This window comes from Macaca mulatta, chromosome 6, assembly GCF_049350105.2.
Source record: "Macaca mulatta isolate MMU2019108-1 chromosome 6, T2T-MMU8v2.0, whole genome shotgun sequence".
Taxonomy (NCBI): Eukaryota; Metazoa; Chordata; class Mammalia; order Primates; family Cercopithecidae; genus Macaca; species Macaca mulatta.
The window spans coordinates 43,579,474-43,602,292 of record NC_133411.1 but is presented as its reverse complement, the minus strand read 5'-3'; the positions used below and the strand labels follow the sequence as shown (position 1 = coordinate 43,602,292).

At 39.0% G+C, this 22,819-nt stretch overlaps 1 protein-coding gene and 2 pseudogenes across 2 annotated transcripts in view; 2 read left to right on the top strand and 1 right to left on the bottom strand.

The window, feature by feature from the left end:
* The window catches only part of GHR (growth hormone receptor), a 313,850-nt gene that overhangs the window by 255,918 nt on the left and 35,113 nt on the right, over window positions 1-22,819 (bottom strand). The window lies entirely within an intron of this gene.
* LOC106998734 (uncharacterized) lies at window positions 4,389-5,825 on the top strand (annotated as a pseudogene).
* Window positions 5,919-7,341, top strand: LOC697609 (SERPINE1 mRNA-binding protein 1 pseudogene; annotated as a pseudogene).

Here is a 22,819-nt window from a genome sequence, read left to right as displayed (position 1 = left end):
TCTTCATGTTCTTAGTGACTAAAATCCATGTCTCTCTTAAGTTCCCTGCCTTTTTTTTGCTGTTGTTGCTTAAACAGTATCTTCCCTCGTGGTTCCCAGGCTTAGATCAGACAGACACGCAGATATGCTTCATTCAGAAATAACTCGCCAAAGACCTCTGCCTGATTCTGAAGGTATTGGCAAGCCTCTCATACAGAGTGTCTTACAGAAGTCCAATCCTGACTACTCACCAGACAGCAGGTAGAGCACACTGCCATCCTAAACCAGGCACTTCTACAATCAGAAGAAGGGCCTTCGTGGAAGCAGGTTGGCAGACAGACACTCTTCTTTTTTTTGTTTTTTTTGTTTTGTTTTGTATGTTTGTTTGTTTGAGAGACTCAGTCTTGTTCTGTTGCCTGTTTGTTTTTTTGGGAGACTGAGTCTTGTTCTGTCGCCCAGGCTGGAGTGCTGCGGTACGATCTTGGCTCACTACAACCTCTGCTTCCCGGGTTCAAGCGATTCTCCTGCCTCAGCCTCCCAAGTAGCTGGGATTACAGGTGTGCACCACCACGCCCTGTTAATTTTTTGTATTTTTAGTAGAGATGGGGTTTTGCCATGTTGGCCAAGCTGGTTTTGAACTCCAGACCTCAAGTGATCCACCCAACTTGGGCTCCCAAAGTGCTAGGATTACAGGCATGAGCCACCACACCCGGCCAGACAGACACTTTTCAATAGACCTTTCTAATTTGCTTATCAGCTTTTCTGAGCTTTGCCTTAAGAATAAGGCCTCATTATTAAACCACATATTGCAGTGTTCACTGCCATGAATTCACCGAGTTAGGTTGAATTCTGGTAATGCCCTGCTATATATCCAACACAGACGTAGATACAAATTATTTCTATCTATAGAGAAAAATATTATCTTTGGGCCATTCATAACTCTCCACTTAGAAATCGGGAATCTGAGTCAAGAGTTTCATTTGAACCTGGGAGACAGAGGCTGCAGGGACACGAGATCACGCCATTGGACTCCAAGAGTTCCAGGGCAAAGCTCTGGGCAACAGGGTGAGACTCTGTCTCAAAAAGAAAGAAAGAAAAAAAAAGAAACTACTTAGAAATGATAAGGCCTCATTGTCAAACTACACATTCCACTGATTACTGCCGTGAATTCACCCAGTTAGGGTGAATTCTGGTGATGCCCTGCTATACTTCCAACACAGACCTATAATACAAATTCTTTCTATCTACAGAGAAAAATATTATCTTTAGGTTTTCATACCTCTTTCACTTAGAAACAGTAGTTTCATTCTTAGACTCAGCTGCTTATCTGGTAAAAATCATTGCGTCATAGCAATTCACCCAATCTTAAGGCATACACTGACTTTTAACATTATTTAGCGTAACCAACCTAAGGGAGGTGACATCAAAGTCATGAAATCACAGAGTAACAGAATCTTGGAACACAGGGAACCTCTGAGACGACTTGGTTGTACCTCCTATCCAGCAGATGGAGTCTAATCCCCAGAGCTCAGGAGCTTGTTCAGCTGGCCCCACCTAAACACATCTACTGACAAGAAGCTCTTTCCCTTAGAGGCCAGGCTGTTTCTTTGGAAATTGACTTTAGCATTTAGAAACTCTTCCTTATATTTGCTCTCTTATAGGCCTTAGTCACCCATCCACCACTCCTCAGCTGGAAGCAGCCAAGAATAACATCTTATTCTACCAATGACAATCCCTCAAATTCTTATGGGTTATATACCATGTTCCACTTAGGCGTCTAATTCTCTTTCTACTATTTGGCATAATTTCTTGCCATGTCACTATTCTGGCAAATGCTTCTAATGTTCTCTAATTTGTCAATATCCTTCTTAAAACATTTCATCTAGACTTAAAGCTATTAACCGAGATGTGGTCTATTATGACTATTTGTATATATATACTTCTTTTTTGTGCAATAGCATTTATACAGTCCACAAATGAGTTAACTTCTGGGGGTAACTGTGCCAAATGCTTGGATCAAATTAAGCTCATGACCAATTACATATAAAACCAGAACATGAGAACATAAGCCAGATTCTCTAAGAGGAAGTAAAGCATACATCTCCAGAAGTAAAGCATCTTAAAATAATCATCTTCCTGTAGATGTTTAAGGGATGGAATTTTATGATAATTTCCCCCCACCACTGACCTGCTGCAGAGTTTGTCAACTCAACATCAAAAAGCTCATCATCAGATTTTGCAAAAGACCTCTTGTTTATCCCAGCCTAAGTGAATGTTCTTATGAATTTTAATCACTTCCTGCACAATGTTGGTATAGTGTCAAGGCCCAAAGTAGGCATTAAATAGTTACTTGCTGACTAAGCCATTAGATAAATGAATGACTAGTTCCCACTCTCTCCCATCTTGTCTAATAATGTTGATTGTCTTTCATCAGTGTATTTCTCCCCACATCACCCTTAAGAGCTATAGTTCTCCATTAGGGTTCTGGACGGTGATAATATCGTTGTTTCTGCCATCAAATGATTCTGTTACTTTACAGAAAATCCTAAGCCGCCTAAGACCCCTGTTTTTCCATCTGAACAATCCGGTCATTTTATTTATTATTTAAACAAAAACATATAGTACTTGTTACAGATCAGCTACAGTTCTAGGCACTTAAGAAATATAAATTCATTTAATCTTCAGGAAAACCAGACTGAGGCACAGGAAAGTTAACTAATTTACTAAAGATTATATAGCTAGCAAATGATGAAGCTGGGATTTGAACTAGGCAGTCTGAATTTTCTATGTGTGTTAACCACTAGGCCATGCTAGCTATCCACATGCTCTGACAGCATAATGTTTAGGTAAGTAGGAAAGTCAATGATCACACTCCTTGTATCATAAGGGAATATCTTAGTGTATCAAAAACTGCTTGCTTTTCCATTAGTTCCTCAAATAGTATCTTTTCCTTCCAGTCCTCATATTTTTGAAAGTTACTAACCAAAGGACAAATCACTCAAAACATGGCATTTTGAACATAGAGTGGATGCCTTGAGTTGATTTGGATTCCTTCCAGTCACAACTGTTGGAATTATTTACCTGAAATGTTAAGGACCATGAGAGCCAGTTGACCTATTGCCAGAACAAGAGCAAATCAAAAAAGTGCTATACCAGGCACCAGGAATCTGAGGGAAAAGGAAAAACGTACTTCCTCAGAAAAACATCTAAGTATAGGCTATTTCAGCTTAGTGCTGGCCCAGCTGAAGGTAGGAACAGAAAGGTACTCAGATATTTGCATGCAGCTTACCATAGTGTAAATAGTGACTTGTACCCTCAAAAATAAGAAAATTTGGAGGACTTAATCCAAAATGTCCAGTATAATTGTTAATAATTATACTATCTCTTCTATCCCAATATGCATGATCCACCCCACCACTACACTTCCTCCTTTATCAACTGTTTGCACACATAAAAATATACGAAATAATTTACTTTTCCCACTTCCCATTAGGCTTTCTTAAGTTCCCTGAACCCACCTATTCCAATGAACAGTGAGAAAATGCAGTTTGTTAGCAGTAAATAATAAAATAGACAATAAAGGTCTTATCTCAAGTTTCCAAACTCTCTCTCTTTCCCAGAACAAGAAGCTTTCTAGAATAATATCATCTAGAACTATCTTTTAATTCGTCATAAACTCATAATCAAACATAACTCCATTTTAGAGACGTTAAAAATTCATTTTGAAATTTACCTTGCCTGACATTTACTGGCAAATTTTTAAAAATTTGCTCTTTGATCTTGTGGGATGAGCTGAAGCAGGCGCTCTTGGCTCCGCGCAGCCCGCTGCAATCCGTGGAGGAATGTGCCGCCGAGCAATCATCATGCCTGGGCACTTACAGGAAGGCTTCAGTTGCGCGGTCATCAACCGATTGGACCAGTTATTTGACAACGAATCGGACCCCTTCGAGGTGCTGAAGGCAGCGGAGAACAAGAAAAAGCAAGCTGGCAGGGGCGGCATTGGGGGCCCTGGGGCCAAGAACGGCAGCTCAGGCTGCGGCCCAGACCAACTCCAAGGGGGCAGGCAAATAGCTAGCTGCGCAAGGAGCCCCAGAAAGACCGCAAGAATCCGTTGCCACCCCAGCGTGGCGCGGTTGATAAGAAAGAGGAGATGCAGCCGCCTCTGGCGCTTAAGAAGGAAGGAATATGGGTCATCGTTCTCGTGCCAGTAGGCGCTGAGGTCCCGGTCCCTCAGCCTCCTGCTGCAGAGCCAGTGAACTCAGGTCGGGCCTCTCAGCTGCCCACATAGGCAGTACTCATCTTGGCCCTGGGAAGAAACTCAAGAAGAAGCTTTTGAAACATAAAGCTTAGATGGGGTTTGACCTCTGCTGGGCAGCTCCCAGCTATAGGCGTTCCCCTGCTAAGCAGAGATGACTGCAGAATTGAGAGAAGCCATGGCCCTAGCCCTACGGGGCCCAGTGAAGGTGAAAAAGGAGGAGGAGGAAGAAGAAAACTTCCCAGGTCAGGTACCCAGCCAACAAGTGCACTCTGAAAACATGGAAGTCTAGATCCCAGGGGAGGGTCGTCAGACTGGTGAATCAGAAGAGGAAGAAAGGGTGCTGAAACCAAGAACCTTCAGTTACTGGTTCCAAAAACTGAAATATGTGAGGAAGCTGAAAATCCCCTCATCATATTCGGAAAATCCAGAAAGCTGATTCTTAAGGACCTGAGTTAAGACAAGCTTGTGAAAAAGAAAACATGTTAAAGAGGCAGAGAATAAGGAGTGAAATGAAAGATTTCAGATAAGTGATAGTGAATGACTGTCACTTACCTGAAAGTTTCAAAGAAGAGGAAGATCAGAAATGTAAGAAATCTGGGGGAAAATACACCCTTAATTCTGACACTGTTAAAAATCCAAAAACCCAGCCTGGGTGAAAGTCTTTTACATTGTAGTGCATGTGGGAAAGGATTTAGTCAGAGTGCAAACCTCATTGTGCATCAGAGAATCCACACTGGGGAGAAACCTTTTGAATGTCATGAGTGTGGGAAGGCCTTCATTCACAGTGCAAACCTCGATGTGCATCAGAGAATCCACACTGGACAGAAACCTTATATTTGCTCAAAATGTGGGAAAGCCTTCACTCAGAGTTCAAATCTGACCATACATCAAAAAATCCACTCCTTAGAAAAAACCCTTAAGTGCAGTGAAAGGTTTAACTATAAACCTTTAGTTATAGCTCACAACTTGCTTGGCACCAGAAAGTCCACATTACAGAAAATGCTGTAAATGTCATGAGTGTTGGAAAATATTTACTGGGAGCTCAAACCATATTGTCCACCAGAGGATCCACACTGGGGAGAAGCCCTCTGCCTGTAACGATTGTGGCAAAGCATTTACCGAGAGTGCAAATCTTATTGTACATCAGTGAAGCCATACTGGTGAGAAGCCATATGAGTGAAAAGAGTATAGGAAAACCTTTAGTTGTTTTTCACACCTTATTATGCACCAGAGAATTCACACTGCACAGAAATCTTATGACTGCAGCGAATGTGGGAAAACCTTCAGTCAGCTCTCTTGCCTTTTTGTCCACCAGAGAATTCACAGTGGAGATCTTCCTTTTGTGTGTAATGAATGTGGGAAGGCCTTCACATGTAGCTCATACCTACTTATTCAACAGAGAATCCATAACGGAGAAAAACCTTACACGTGTAATGAGTGTGGGAAGGCCTTCAGACAGAAGTTGAGCCTCACCGTGCACCAGAACACCCACACTGGGGAGAAGCCCTATGAATGTAAGAAGTGTGGTGTAGCTTTCATTTCCAACTCATACCTCATGCGACACCATAGAACCCATCTTGTTGAATAACAAGTAAGGAAGAGGAAGACTTCCAGCATTGGTCATAACCTTCCGCCTCCCAAATGAGACACCTCCTTGTTGTTTTCTTCCTCCTTTATAAAGATGAGGCCTACGTCCTTAAAGGTTACAGTTTTCAGGAATGCAGCACAAAACATAAGATAAACATTTCAGAAGTTAATTTAAAGAAAACTAAAAGTAAGCACCTGAAGGCAAGGACTTTAACTGAACCTTAAGCAGTCATGTTTTCTGAAATGGAATGTGGCTTTCTTAGGAATGGATCATACAAAGCTAAGTAGTAATGATTGTATTTGGGGAAAGGTCTTTTTTGCTTAATTTTGTTTTTAAAAACTCTGATGACTGCTTGAGCAACAGGCAGGTTATCCCCCTGGTTGAATTCAGGTTGAACCGTGTATTCTAATATTTCTGGTTAAGTGGTGACTAGGTAAGGAAACCACTTGGGGTTACAATTCAACAATTCACTTATGAATGTTTATAAGCTTTCCATTTCCTAAGTAATTTTTTAAAAGCTAGTCAAAAGAAAAAACCTTAACTGTCTACTGTACCAAAAATGGACAGAAATAGGAAATGGCCTTTTTCCTTACTGTCTATACCCCCTGAACCTTGATATTGTAAAGCTCTGGAGACCTCTGAATGACTCTGTTCTGACCATTCCCTAGTCTGCATGGCCAAGCCCTCAAGAATTGATGGACACCACACACCAGCTATAGACATTTGCTAGGATTGACAACTCCTTCTCCAAACAACTCAAGCTCCCAATTCCCATCGCATTCCATTTGGGTAAAATGCAACCAACAGCCCCCTTCCTGGATAGAGGAATCGAAGAATAAAGCTTGCCTAGAGGAAAAAGAAAAAAAAAAGAAAAAAAGAAGAAGGAATAAGACAAGTTGGAAGAAGACCTGATCAACAACTTCAGGGTGAAGGGAAAATAATTGATAGAAGACCAGAAAGGAGACCACCTTGTGAACAAAGATTTGAAAAGCCACTTGAAGAAAAGGTTGAAGGAGGTGAATTTTCAGTTGATAGACCAATTATTGACTGACCTATTTGAGGTCGTGGTGGTCTTGGAAGAGGTTGAGAGAGCAGTGGACGTGCAATGGGTCAAGGAGATGGATTTGATTCTCATGGCAAACATGAATTTGATAGGTATAGTGGAAGTGATAGATCTTGTTTTTCACATTACAGTGGCCTGAAGCACAAGGACCTGTAACATGGAGGTAGCGGATCTCACAATTGGGGAATTGTCAAAGATGAATTAACAGAGTCCCCCAAATACATTCAGAAACAAATATCTTGTAATTGCAGTGACTTGGATCAATCAAATGTGACTGAGGAAACACTTGAATGTGAAGAACATCATCCAGTGGCAGACACTGAAAATAAAGAGAATGAAGTTGAAGAGGTGAAAGAGGAGGGTCCAAAAGAGATGATTTTGGATGAGTGGAAGGCTATTCAAACTAAGGACCGGGCAAAAGTAGAAACCTCTTCAATCCCTTTATACCCTTAACCTAACTTTCTCTTACTGGTGGGTAATAACTGAAAATAAAGATTTATTTTCATGCAAAAAAAAAAAAAATCTGTTCTTCAAGATCATCACATTCAGTATAAGAAAATCAAACTTTCTGTCCAAATGTACTGTTCTGGCTTTGTCAACTCGACAGAATCCTCTGGGCCCAGCTATTCCACTTGTCAACTCTTGACTCAGGTACTTGTTCCAAACCAGGGGACCCCTCTGCTTTTCATTAAAGATTATTATAACTAACTTAGACAAAAGGAACCGAACTTTGTCACACAGCACCAGAAATCCCAGCACTTTACAGAATAATCATTCTTTATCTTTAGAATGTTCACAGAGTTGCTCAATTGACAATAGGAAACAAACTTTTTCTCAAAAGAGAATCTCTTCCTTTTTCATTTCTTCATGATTTACCCCAAAATAAATATATTCCAGTGCACCATTTCAAACAGTTTAATTCATCCATTTGTGTTACTATGCCCTAGTTACTTCTAATCAGGAAAGAGGGTCACATTCCCTTCCTTTCCTTGTAGTGGAGAAGACAGAAGATACTCATAATGATAGACATTAGCAAGTGCATTCTGTGTGTGTGCACACACAGACATTCATAATTTAGATTATTAGTTCTGCTAAGGACTCTAGGGATTACCTAGGGTTAAGGATGGCCTAGTTAAACCCTCTTCAATCTCTTTATACCCTTAACAAAACTAAGATAACATGGCAGAGACTTCCTTGGTTCTTTTCCTTCTTCCAGTCTCTCAGCACACACCTGCAGAATGGATTCATGACCCTCCTACTTTTCCTCTGCTCCACACTTGCCTGTTTCTTCTCTCTTTCCTCTTGACTTGGTTCACTCTCTTTCTGAGCTTCCTTCTTTCCCATAATCTACCACCTTCCAGAGAGCTCATTCACACAGTGCATCCATGCATTGCATGTATGTGTTTCTGATGGCATGACCCCACTGCCAATTCTCTAAAATTTCAAAAGTAAAATAAGCAAACTTACAACTTCCTGCTTCAGATAAAGCAAAAGGACACTTTCATTTGGAACACAAAGAGAGAAAACTAATATTTGAGTCAGAAAGTAAGCTCCCATTCACCATTACATCCTTCGCATTGAGAGTAGTACATGTACATCGTAAATGCTCAATAAACACATCCACTTGCAGATAGCTGAGGAGCTCTGAGTCAGCAGCAGGTAGTAGATAATGAAAGCAAACTGAATTAGAAGTCAGAAGACTAAGCATCTAGCACCAGCTCTGACTGAATCAAGTTATGTGACTCTGAGCACTGTTTTTTTTTTTTTTTTTTTTTTTTTTTTTTGGTAGTATCAACAGGGTAACACTAAATTATTTCTAAGGTATTTTCTGTTTTTAAAATTCAATGATGATAAAACATGAATTACAGCTAAAGATTAAAAGGCCTTCAAAGAGGTTTATAGTCCAACCACTACCACTCCCTTTATTTCATATTTCCAGAAAGACGACTATTTGTCCCATTTGAAAATTTTCCAGGAAAACATTTGATTTTCCTATTGTCATCTGCATGCAAATTTTAGCATAAGAAAATAGTTCTCAGATTTAACCCAAAATCCATTTCTATGTTTATACTGCTGCTAATCAATTTAGGACTTAAATATCTAATTATAAAATTTCACAACCCTCATAATCTTGGGATGTAATTTTATTTTCAATGCAAGTATTAAAAGATATGGCCAATAAGGCATAAAAACATTTTCCCTGAAGTCATGTCATTGACTAAATCATGGAGCTGGTCTATTCAGCTTCTCTCTCAATATACATTTATAGCAGGACATGACTAGTTTTCACCTAAGAAAACCCTGCTTATTAAATTATATTTCATTCACCACGACTCCTTATTTATCTCAGTAATATTTAATGGAAAAGTAAATAATACATTATTACATAAATGCTTAGAGAGATGACAGTAATCTTATTCTAAATTAAATAAAGTTAAATAAATATTATAATCTTTTAGTATGAACCTTAAAATAATAAATCTACCTCATTTTTTATAGCTTATTCTTGAAATATTTATCAGTGTAATACTGAAACTAACTTATCATTAATTATTTTCTGGATTTTTTTATTTTTCAAAAACTTAAGTTAGATTGTATGCTAGTTCCCATTCAGATCTTAATATAATTACTAATTCATTTTTAACACATCCTGATTTTCCATTTCAGTAATGCATTTTAATGCATAGCTATATATCCCCATTATAAAACTATGCAATAGGAAGTGCTGACATTACAACCTTGTATTATAATTTTTGAATTTGACGACCTCCCTAGATGTATATATCCACACACATACACATGCACACGCACACACACACTTTGTTTTCAAGTATCTAAAACAAAGACTCACTCTTAAACCATAATAAACCAGAAACAAAAAAAGAAAATTGCTTTCAATAATGAGTAACCTTAAGTTTATATAAGGTAATTATTTATATAATCTCATTATCTATTTGAAAACAGACCTGTGGGGAAAAAAGCAATAGTTCATTTGCATATTATGACAAAGTGGTTTAAATCTATATTTGAATTAAGGAAGTTACTCAAACCTAAAGTTTTTGTTTTCCCCTTGCAACTCTTTTTGTGTAGAAAAGTAAATAAGGAATCCTAAACAAGTACTATTAAATTTTGCTTAACTTCATCTTAATGAGGAATGACTTCATCATTCCTATGGCCATGCTGAAAAATTAAACTTATCTCTGAGAGTCTGTGTTGAGAAACATCAAAATCAATCTAATGACAGAAACAGAGCTATGATCTGTATCAGATGGACGAGAGAAAACCAACATTTCAAATAAATCCTTAACAGAGTAGCATCCATTTTCATTGCTAAATTCGGTGTCTATATGTGGGTTGGAAATGTATCTGGGTGAACATTAGATTTAATACTCATTTTTAAGACCCTACTTCTGAAACCTGTCCTGGAATAGTTTCATGACAACTTGCTTATGTAGCAGCTTTGGCCTCTGGGTACCATATTTCTGACAGGACAGGAGACTCCATACCAGAGGGAGAATGTTCACAATCTCTTTGGAATCTGTTACTTGGAGGGGTCTGTCAGAGGCAAAATAATAAAGAAAATGATGCTCTTTCCCTGTGTTTTTCCATTCTCCTCACCTAGTGCCTACCAGTCTGTCCTGCTAGCAGCTGGCTTCCCTAAAGCTAGATGTTCAGGCCTCAGTCTCACTGGATTAAATCTTCATGCAGTAGACTTTTTCTTTTTTCATGTCCCCTTCCATAAATACTAAGAGACATCCTGCGCTGGAGGTAGAATCAAGAGCAAAACACAACTGGCTCCCAAAGTGCTGACAGACTATTGGGAGGAAGACAAACATTTATGTAACAGTCATACAGATAAACACAGAATTCTCCTGCTGGGGACTGCCACCAAGGAGACATTCATGGTGCTATGAAAGCACATGATAGGGGAATATGATCCACTCCCAGGGTTCAGGGAAGGCCTCCCCAAGGAAATGACAATTGGGCTGACAGTCATGATGTAAGGGGTTCACAATGAGCAAATGCTGAGTTTGTGGACCTGGAAGATGATCAGTGTGGCCACTGCCAAAAAGGAGGATTATGATATGAAGCTGGAAAATGGAAGGCAGGTGTCAGACCTTGTGACTTTTGGAGAAATGTTGAAGATTTATTCTAAAAGCCTTGGAGAACATTGATGAATATTATGTGGATAATGAATGAAATAATGAGGTCAGAGTTCAGAAAAAAGGTCCACTGTGGTAAACAGATAGGGTTTGGGGTTGAGGAGGGCAAAGTACTGCCAGCCTGCCTCCTTCCTTCCCTCCACTATTACAAGGGGCAGCTGTGTCCTCCTTTGCTAGGACCCACATTTCACTCACTAGAACTGCTCTTATAAATCACCTCAGTCCCTTTTTCTTCCTTATTGGCAAAGAAGGAGAAGTTCATCCTAGGAATAAAAGCATATCCCAGATATTCAGAGACAAGGAGTCTTCAATTTTTCATCTGCAAAGCATGATTAATGGTGGGATGTTGGGCAGCTGAGGACTCTAAGATACATTTGGAAACATGGGATCCTCTTTAAGCCTCTCGAATGATATTAAATTAGGTCCTAGAAGACCATTTGAAGAAAACACACCAGAGCCCTAATTATGCCAATTGGTCTTCATTGATTAACAATGAAAGATAACTATTTCCTTACTGACAGGCACTCAAATGAGACTGGGTATTAATATAGCCTTCATTATTAAACTTTTTTTTTCTAGATTTCCTATTAACCTACCAACTATTAACTATTAGGAAACACTCTTTTTTGCTTTTGGGTTGATGGATGGTGTTTGCAGATTTAACATTCTGCAGATAAAAATATAAGTTTAACATACAAAATTACTGCAGTCATAGGACTATTCTAATGGGAGTTGAACCCTTTCCAGAGAGGAACAAGCACCATCAGAGTCAACCATTTGCATAAATAAGTAAGATCCATTCCAAACTTCCTGGAAACTAACTTTAAGTGCCTACTATGTCAGCAGCATGATAAACAAAGTACTTAAGCAATTTCATTTAAAACTCACAAAAAAAGCATGTGGCAAGTTGAAGAAAATGTAATGTGTTAGCTAGTAAAAGTGATAGCTAGTAAAGTTAGAACCAGGATTGGAAATTTTAAGTAACTTACGTATTTAGTAAATTTAAGTAACCTGCTTACATGGTATATTAGTTGGCTTGGGCTGCCATAACAAAATACTACAGTTTGGGTGATTTAAACAACGAAAAATTATTTCTCACAGTTCTGGAGGTTGGGAAGTCCAAGATCAAGGTGCCAGACACTTAAGTTCCTGGTGAGGGCTCTCTTCTGAGCTTGCAGATGGCCACTTCTCACCATGTCCTCATATAGCAAAGAGAGAGGACTCTGGTGTCTCTTCCTCTTCTTGTAAGAGCACCAACTCTATAGGATTGGCGACCTAGCCTTAAGACTTCATTTAACTTTTACCAGCTCCTCACAGGCCCTAATCTCAAATTCAGCCACATTGGAGGTTAGGGCTTCAACCTATGAATTTGGGGAGCTGGGAAACACAAACATTCAGTGCACAACACGTGACTAAAAAATGATAAGAGCCAAGATTTGAACTATGGTGTCTAAAGCCCCAGGCTGGGTCCAATTCTCATGCAGTCTCTCTCAAAGTGGAGTAGTAGTAGTTTGAATTTCAAAGCCTAGAACATCATCACTAGTGGATTAGGACAATCGGACTTACTTATCAAATCTCAAGCCCAGCTAGCAAACACACAAAAAATTGTCCTGCATCATAATATTGTTCCAGTATCACACTCATTAATCTTTCGTTTTTTCTTTTAACTTTTAAGTTCAGGAGTACTATGCAGGTTTGTTATATAGGCAAATGGCATGTCAGAGGGGTATGGTGTACAGATTATTTTGCCACTCAGGTAATAAGCATAGTATCTAATAGGTAGTTTTTAAATCCTCATTCTCTTCCCTCCCTCTACCCTTGAGTAGGCCCCAGTGTCTGCTGTTCTCTTGTTTCCATATGTACTCAATGTTTAGCTTCCACTTATAAATGAGAACATGTTGTATTTGGTTTTCTGTTCCTGTGTTAGTCCACTTACGATAATGGCCTCCAGCTTCATCCATGTTGCTGCAAATGACATGATCTCATTTCTTTTTATGGTTGCGTGGTATTCCATGGTATATATGTATCACGTTTTCTTTATCCAGTCTACTATTGATGGACATTTAGTTTGATTCTATGTCTTTGTTATTGTGTCTCTGTCATAGTACCACAATGAAAATATATATGCATGTGTCTTTATGGTAAAATGATTTATATTCCTTTGGGTTTATGTCCAATAATGGGATTGTTGGGTCTAATGGTAATTCTACTTTGAGTTCTTTGAGAAACTACCAAACTGTTTATCACAATTGCTGAACAATTTACATTCCCACCAGCAGTTTATAAGCATTCCCTTTTCTCTACAACCTCACAAGCATCTGCTTTTCATTTTTTTTGATAATAGCCATTCTGACTTGTGAGATGGTATCTCATTGTGGTTTTGATTTGCATTTCCATAATGATTAGTGATACTGAGCATTTTTTCTTTTCTTTTTTTAATGCATTTGTCCTTTTCTTATTTTATTTATTTTATTTTATTTTATTTTATTTTTAAATTTATTTATTATTATTATACTTTAAGTTGTAGGGTACATGTGCATAACGTGCAGGTTTGTTACATATGTATACTTGTGCCATGTTGGTGTGCTGCACCCATCAACTCGTCATTTACATCAGGTATAACTCCCAATGCAATCCCTCCCCCCTCCCCCCTCCCCATGATAGGCCCCTGTGTGTGATGTTCCCCTTCCTGAGTCCAAGTGATCTCATTGTTCAGTTCCCACCTATGAGTGAGAACATGCGGTGTTTGGTTTTCTGTTCTTGTGATAGTTTGCTAAGAATGATGGTTTCCAGCTGCATCCATGTCCCTACAAAGGACACAAACTCATCCTTTTTGATGGCTGCATAGTATTCCATGGTGTATATGTGCCACATTTTCTTAATCCAATCTGTCACTGATGGACATTTGGGACTGAGCATTTTTTCATCTGCTTGTTGGCCACATGTATGTCTTCCTTTGAAAAATGTCTACTAATGTTCTTTGCTCACTTTTTAATTGGGTTGTTTTTTGCTTGTTGATTTGTTCAAGTTTGTTATGGATTCTGAATACCAGACTTTTGTCAGATGTGTAGTTTGCAAATATTTTCTCACATCTTGTAGGCTGTTTACTCTGTTGATAGATCTTTTGCTGTGCAGAAGCTCTTTAGTTTAATTACTTTCCATTTGTCAATTTTTGTTTTTGTTGCAATTGCTTTTGACATCTTTGTCATGAAATCTTTGCCAGGTCCTATGTCGAGAATGTCATTTCCTAGGTTATCTTCCAGGGTTTTTTTTATAGTTTTAGGTTTTACATTTAAGTTTATAATGTATCTCAAGTTGATTTTTTATATGGTGTAAGGAGGGGTCCAGCTTCAATCTCCTGCATATGGCTAGCTAGCTTCCCAGCCCCATTTATTGAATAGAGAGTCCTTCCCCATTTCTTGTTTTTGTCAGCTTTATCAAAGATCAGATTGTTGTAGGTGTGTGGCATTATTTCTGGGCTCTCTAATCTGTTTCATTTGTCTATGTGTCTGTTTTTGTGCCAGCGACATGCTGTTTTGGTTACTGTAGCCTTATAGTATGATTTGAAGTCAGATAAAATGATGCCACCAGCTTTGTTGTTTTTGCTTTGGGTTGCCTTGGCTATTTGAGCTTTCCTTTGGTTCAGTATAAATTTTTAAACAGTTTTTGTCTGCCTCTGTGGAGAATGTCATTGGTAGTTTGACATACACTGATTCTGTAAACTGCTTTGGGCAGTATGGCTATTTTCACAATATTGATTCTTCCTATCCATTAGCATGGAATGTTTTTCTATTTTTTTGTGCCATCTCTGATTTCTCTGAACAACGTTTTATAATTATTGTTGTAGAGGTCTTTCCCCTCCTTGATTAGCTGTATTCCTAGGTATTTTATTCTGTCTGTGGCTATTGAGAATGGGATTGTATTCTTGAACTGGCTCTTAGCTTGGATGTTATCATTCAACTTCCTCAGTTAACCATCTCTACCTTGCTTATAGGCTCTTAATATAGGAAACAAATGGAGTTTTTTCACAATTATACTGCAAATTCCCATTCTGTGTTTTATACCAGGGAGCAAAGTTTAGTAAAAATCTGTGACTGAAACACAGGTAACAAATGGTATCTATCCTTTAAAACAGAAGTATATGCAAGCAGATAATTCATTACTAAGGTGGACGCATTCAAAAAACTAATTTATTAGTGCCAGAAAGCAGGTATTTGGTGGTGTAATATGTATAGTTTTTTTAGTTTAACGACATTTTCTTTCAAGTTAATCCTGAAAAGGCTGGAAGTAAAACCTTCTCCTTTAAGCAGAAATTTTCATTACTTGAGTTTGAACAAATAAAAGCTGAAAATTGTATTAACAAGTAACCCTTAAAAGACTTAACATTATCTTGAAGCCAACATAAAACTCCAAAATAAATTTTAAAAACATTAATGTATTTATATATTTATAAAATACCATTTACTATAACTATATAAAATACTAATTATGAAAATAAAAATTCATAAAATTTTAAATAAATCTTTAAAGTAGTAGAGATTATAGATCTCAGAGCATTTGTTATTTACTGTCTTCATAAGGTTACTCCAAGGATTAAAAAAGATTGCTCTGAGTTTTAAAATATTGGTTTTATACGTGCCACACAAAGGGATCTGAGTGGCTCATGCCTGTAATCCCAGGTACTTGGGAGGCAGAAGCAGAAGGATTGTTTGACCCCAAGAGTTTAAGGCCAGCCTGGGCAACATAGCCAGATCCCATGTCCAAAAAATATGAAAAAAATTAGACAGATACAGTGGCTTGCACCTGTAGTCCCTGCTACTTGGGAGGCTGAGATAGGAGGATCACTTGAGCTCAGGAGTTCCAGGCTGCAATGAGTCATGATCATGCCACTGCACTCTAGCCTGGGCAATAGAGCAAGACCCTGTACCTAAAAACATTTTTTTAAAAGATCTGAGAAAGTTGCTTTAAAATAAAACTTTATTTACTCCACAATATGAAAGACAAATAAGTTTCTTGGGCACCTGAAGTATTCAGGGGAGAAGATTACATTCCCTGGCCTTTTTGTTACTGTTGTCCTTATTGAATTTGCCACATGAATTATATATAGCATTAGTTACACTAAGTATGCACATATACCACATGTATATAAATGTATATTTCCATGCACATGTATATAGATATGTTTATGCACATACCCACTCACCCATGGACTAAGACCTGAGAAGAATATGGATGCCTCTTTTCAGTTTTTTCTTTTCAAAAGGCAACTATTTTTCCCATAAACAGCAACAATTAGTTAATAGCAAGCATACAGCCACATATAAAGCAATGAATGAAAGGCTCAACTCATAATTTAGATTGCTTAGCAGGCAGGAGCTATTGTCCCCCCAACTCCCTTCCTGCACACAACAAATCTTTTACTGACAAGTGAGTATGAGCTATACAAGGGGAGATCCACTGAATGTGCCAACTTATTCAAGAAGCTGAGCACACAAATAAACAACCTTTCGGCAATGAAGAGTAGAAATGACTTCAGCAAGAGAAATTAATCCATCGTGTTGTACATCTACACTGAAAAGAGCCTGGCAGCAGTTAGATGGTGATAGCATGGAAGGAGCCTTTGCTGGGAACAAGTGTGAGAATGAAATCAACTTTCAGCCTTAGTTTCAGAGAGACAAAAACATTCTCATTGTCCAATCAATCTAAAAACCTTTAATGGAATTAAATCTCTAAAGTGGAAAAATCTCCATGGATAGTTGTTGCTAAGCAAAAGAATAAACATTTTATGTCCTGCATCACTATGAATGAATGCATCAGTACCTAAGATATACATGGGTATCTTCTAGGAAAAATGAAATATATTTTTATTTGATATTACACCTGATTCTAGAAATATCCTTATGAGTTGAGTTAGGTATTGTCCATTTTCCCAACAAGGAAACGGAGGCAGAGAGGCTAGTAAGTTCATGTGGCTAATAAGTAGTTTGCTTGGCTTACTAATGCTATTGTGAACTTTTTACTTTGCAGGGGGTAAGAATAGGTAATAAGCTAGGATAAAGTCAAGATTTTTCATGTTCATGGAATTCTGTAATCCACCATGTATAAACAACATCAAAAGACAGTAACAATATAGCCAGTAAGCACCTTGAGGGACTATGAAAAAATTAATATTTAATATAACAGTGGTGTGCTTTGTCTTTGTGAAAATCAATACACATTGGAATTTACCAAAAACAGTTAACAAGGTCTGGTTATACAGGTTAATGTATCTCACTTCCCCTAATTTTGAAATAAGAGAAACCAAATAGCTGCTTTGAGCCTCTGTGTTCCTCACCTAGAAACCAGGAAACAATAACATTTAGTTCATAGGATAATTGTGTGGAACAAATTTGACATTTATGCAAATCACTTGGAACACTGTTAGCACATTAAAGTGGACAATAAGTGTTATTTTTATTATTACCATCATATATACCATATGTCATAATGTTGATAGTGTGACTTTTTAAAATTTAACAAGGCACAAAGGATTATTCAATTTGGGTAAGAGGTCCTACAAAATTCAAGTGCATATTTTGAACCTATAAAACGTAAAATTCTAGTAATTCAAATATACCCACTTAAATCCAATGCCAGGCAGTTGCCAATAAACCACACACTCAGCCTTTTTCACCCAGGTACTTGCTCTCAGAGAGATACAGCAAGAAACCATAAAGATGAAGGTCATAGAGAAGCGAAGGGAAGAACCTGGGAGGCTTCCCACAGTAAATCACAGGAAGAAGTGAGCAAAACCTCTGCTAATCTCCTTTTTGCTCCCTAGGGAAAGCCAGTCACATCCCAACTAATGATCAAGCTCCCAAATAAGAAATAATGAAAGAGGGGAAAGCTTCATTAAAAATCCCCAGAAAATGAATTAAGTCCTCTTCCGCCTCCCTCCCTCTTAGCCCCAGGTGGGTGTCTATTCTATAGCAGTCTGTGGAGTCCTGCTATTAATGAGATGGAGTTCCTCTTCCACTGGAAGCTGGGATTTTTCCATATTCAAAGATTAAGTCCCTTTTGATTTCACAAATCAACTAGCTTATAGATAAAGGTATAGTTTGTTTACCATCTCTTTTCTGGCTGTGGAAATAAGCAATTCAAATAATTGGAGACTTTAAAGACCATCTAGTTTAGTTTTCACAAATGACAATGCCTTCAAGAGCCAGGAAGGCAACAGGAACAAATGAAATGGAGACTCGTTTACTTTGTTTAATTTTTACCACTCAGAAACATAAGCCCAACTGTTGCCTAATATTTCCATTTTTCAAGGGAAACTAGAAATCTTTTTTTTTTTCTATGTTGGTAACAAATTTAAAAGACATTTAAGCACTATACACATGCCCGGAGAAAACTAACCTGTAGATTTCTAATTAGAACTTCTGACGTAGTCCCATGATTTTTAGTCCTACCTTAAAACAGAATTGTATCACCTGAGAGCTTTAAAAATACCTCTGCCTTCCTCCTCACCCAGGGAAATTTCTAATTTTAATTTTAATTCATTTATTTATTTATTTTGAGACGGAGTCTTGCTCTGTCACCAGGCTGCAGTGCAGTGGCACGATCTCGGCTCACTGCAACCTCCGCCTCCCAGGTTCAAGCAATTCTCCTGCCTCAGCCTCCCGAGTAGCTAGGACTACAGGTGTGCACCACCATGCCCAGCTAATTTTTGTGTTTTTAGTAGAGATGGGGTTTCACCATGTTGGCCAGGATGTTCTCCATCTCATGACCTCATGATCCGCCCATATCTGCCTCCCAAAATACTAGGATTACAGGCGTGAACCACTGCACCTGGCCTGAAATTTCTAATTTAAATGTTCAAGAGTAAGATGATTCTAATATACAGCCAAAGTTGAAGACCACTAATCTGGTCTAACCTATTCTATAGATGAGGAAATTGCAGCTCAGAGATTAAAACAACCTATAGCCAGCAGGAGAAAAAGAACACAGATCTAAGTCTTCTGACTTCTTATCCCAACATATTGATCACAAAATTCTAGTATCAGTGCTACTCCTTTACCAATAAACCAGAGTTTAGGCTTCAATATATATGGTTTGTAAAATATTTCTCCAGCAGAAGTGTCAGTGTTTCATGCTGGAGTCCTTTATTCCTAAATCTAGTGGCCATCATGTGACATTTACAAGAGAATGTAATCCCCATGAAGGCAAAGGACTTGCCAGCCACTCTTGCATTAGTGTATAGTTTTAGCACCTCAGTAAATACTTGGTTAATGAATCACTTTGTAAGCTTTTCATATAAATTGGGAATTATTTCCATATAAATAGGGAATAAATTTCCATGAAAGTTCAAAAATCCACTTGATAGAGAGGAATGTCAGTGAATAGAACCAAGTCAGAAGAAACAAAAGATGGTATGTCAGCTATCTAAAGAGAAGGATTCGACAGCAGAAAGATGGCGGATAGGAGACAAGGCTAACATACATCTCCCACTTGGATGGACAGAACAGTGTGTGGAGACTTATACTGTGAACCTTTTCTCCAAGAACCACCACAGGATCATATCAAGAAAATGGAAAGAATTCACAGATCCTTTGAAAGAAGTGACATGCTGCTGCAAACTGTGAGAGAGGCAAAAAGCAATGAGTTCCCAAAGTGTAAGTGGGGGAAACCTGCCTCCAAACACACCTCCTCACTGGGGAATCTGAAAATGCAAATCATGAGAGAAGGACTCAACCTTACCTAGAGCTGGAACAGATTTAGGGAACCTTGTGAAATACAAAAGTAGAAGCAGCAGCAGGAAGAGTCTTGTAGGCACTCCCAGTCTCCAGCTCAAACCCAGGGAAGCCATTCCTGACTATATATCACAGGGGCCCTCGGGGAAGGCAGCCAGCAGAATTAGGGAGGGGGTACAAGGTGAAAGAAGCCTCCAACTGAATTTTGTGATAATTTTGAGTGGGCATGAACCTGCTTGAACAGAATCTGGTGGGTGGATGGGAACTGCAGCAGATATGAGCACAGGAACCAGGCTCCTGCCATTATGGGCAGACAGGGAGGGGTGTGGCCTGAAAGCCTTGCTTGCTTTCTCAGTGGGGAAGTATATGGCCTGGAGCAAGACTGAGTTCCACAAGCAGGATGCCTGGATCTAAATTTGGTGCTGTTAACACAGCACTGCAAAGTGAGATTGGGCTCACCAACTGTGTGGGAGCTGGGTGAAGCTTTTCACTACTGGCTATTCTCCACTTCCCTGGTGAACTATTCTGTGCAACAGAGGCAGTCATAATCCCCTCTGGAACATAACCCCATCGGCCTGAAAACCATCCTCCCCATCCTACATAGTGGCTGTGACAAGCCTAGCCCAAGAAGAGTCTCAGCTCATCCTGGCCCCACTTGATGGCATTTTTCTATCTGCCTTGGCAGCCAAACACAAAAGACACCACCTCCTGGCTGGAGGCCAACCAATTCAGGCCATACTCATGACAATAATATTGTTCCCAGGAAGGAGAAGACAACAGCTAATACCACTGCCTGCAACATCCTGGCTAACCAGAGGTCCTGAGTCTGTCCACATGACAACTTCACTACTAGCATAACTAGCATTTGAGAAAGTCAGCACACTATACCTATCTACAATCAGGGATTCTCACAGATTCTACATCCCTCCCCTGCCACCTTCCCACCACAGCAGGTGCTGGTATCCACGGCTAGAAGACCTGAAGACTGATCAGATCACGGGTCTCTTTGCAGACATTCACCAGCACCAGCCCAGAGCCTGGTAACTCCATTGGATGGCTAAACCCAGAAGAACAATAACAGTCACTGCAATCTGGCTCTCCGGAAGCCCATCTCTAGTGGAAAGGGGAGAGCACCACATCAAGGAATCACTATGTGGGACAAAATAATCTGAATAGTAGGAGTTTCAGATCTTTCTGCTGGTGGGTAGTTTCTCACAGCAGAGACCCAATTGCAGTGCTGGGTGCAGTAGGGAAAGTCTGCACCTCTACCCCAACAAGCAGGCAGCCTCTGTGACCATGAAGGGCCTTGGAAAAGGAGTCTTTGTTCCCCCTGGCACTCCACTGCAGACATAGCTGGGGCTTCCTCCACAGGAACGCAGCAAGGACACACCTGTAGACAGCCTTTCTGGAACTCTCCAAGGTGAGTATAACCCACAAGAAGAGCACACCCCAGATTCAGGCCTGCATGAGAGGCAGAGTCACAATTCCTCCCTACTTGGAGCAACAACATTCCTATAGATGAAAAGAGGTGCCTGACTGATCTGAATAGCTGAAATGCTTGGACAGGAGTGAGGCTGTGAGGTGAATAGCTTTCTTTCTGACCTGGCAGGGGAGGTGAGGTAGCTCCCACTCTTCACCTTGATAAAATTTCAGCACACCTAACTGAGAGCTCCTCCAGCCACCCTCATTAAGGCTGTGTCCTCGGCTCATCACTGGGTATTATATCTACCCACTTGCCTTAGCCACAACTGGTGCCTGCCCGGGGATACCTCCCCAGTTGTCCTGAAGCCTGAATCATCAACTCAGTAAATAAAAGAACAGTAAATAAACTGTATACCATGAGAGGACGACATAAGCGTCAAGGGATCCCTGCCATTCCAACTTCACAGGAGACAGTGAATTCACCCACATATCAAGAATGGAACTACTAAAACCAGCACTGGGGAAAACCAGTGCATAAAGACTCTATAACTAAGGATTTCATACAGAGTCTTCACCCCTACAAGCACCAAGACTCAAATTAGGCTAAAATAAACATTAGAGTCTGATCCTTAACAAAGAAAAAATAAGAAATTAAAAAAAAAAAAAAAAACAGTCCACAAGAACAATGTTAAGTAATAGTCTACCCAAATGAGAAGAAGCCAGAAAAGTAATTCTGGTAATATCACAAAACAGGGTTCTATAAAACCCCCAAAGACTACTGTAGTTCCACAACAATGGATCCAAACCAAGAAGAAATCTCTGAATTTCCAGACAAAGAATTCAGCAAGTCAGTTATTAAGCTACTCAAGGAGTTACCAGTAAAAGGCAAAAAAAAAAATTAAATAAATTTAAAAACCAATACAGAATATGAATGCATTTTTTTCCAAAGAAATAGATATCATAAAGAAAAACATTCACAACTTCTGGAAATGAAAGACACACTTAGGGAAGTACAAAAATCAGTGGAAAGTTTCAGCAACAAACTAGAACACGAAGAAGAAAGAACTTCAGAGCTCAAAGATAAGACTTTTGAATTAACCCAATCAGACAAAGAAAAAAGAATTTTAAAAAATGAACAAAGCTTCCACAAAATTTGGGATTATATTAAATGATCAAACCTAAGAATAAATGGTGTTCCTGAGGAAGAAGTAAAATCTAAAAGTTAGAAAAACTTATTTAAGGGAATATTAAGGAAAACTTCCCTGGCCTTGCTGGAGATCTAGATATCCACATACAGGAAGCTCAAAGAACTTTTGGGAAATTCACTGCAAAGATAATCACCTAGACACTCAGTCATCAGGTTATCTCAAGAGAAACCTTGAGAAATATTTAAACAAAATAATTGTCAGTCAAAAATTTTGCATCCAGCAAAACGAAGCTTCAGAAATGAAAGAGAGATAAAGTATTTTTCAGCCTAACAAATGTTAAGGGAATTTGCCACTACCAAATCAGCACTACAAGAACTGCTTAAAGGAGTTCTAAATCTTGAAACGAAACCTTGAAATACACTCAAACAGAAGCTTCTTAAAGCATAAATCTCACAGGGCCTATAAAGCA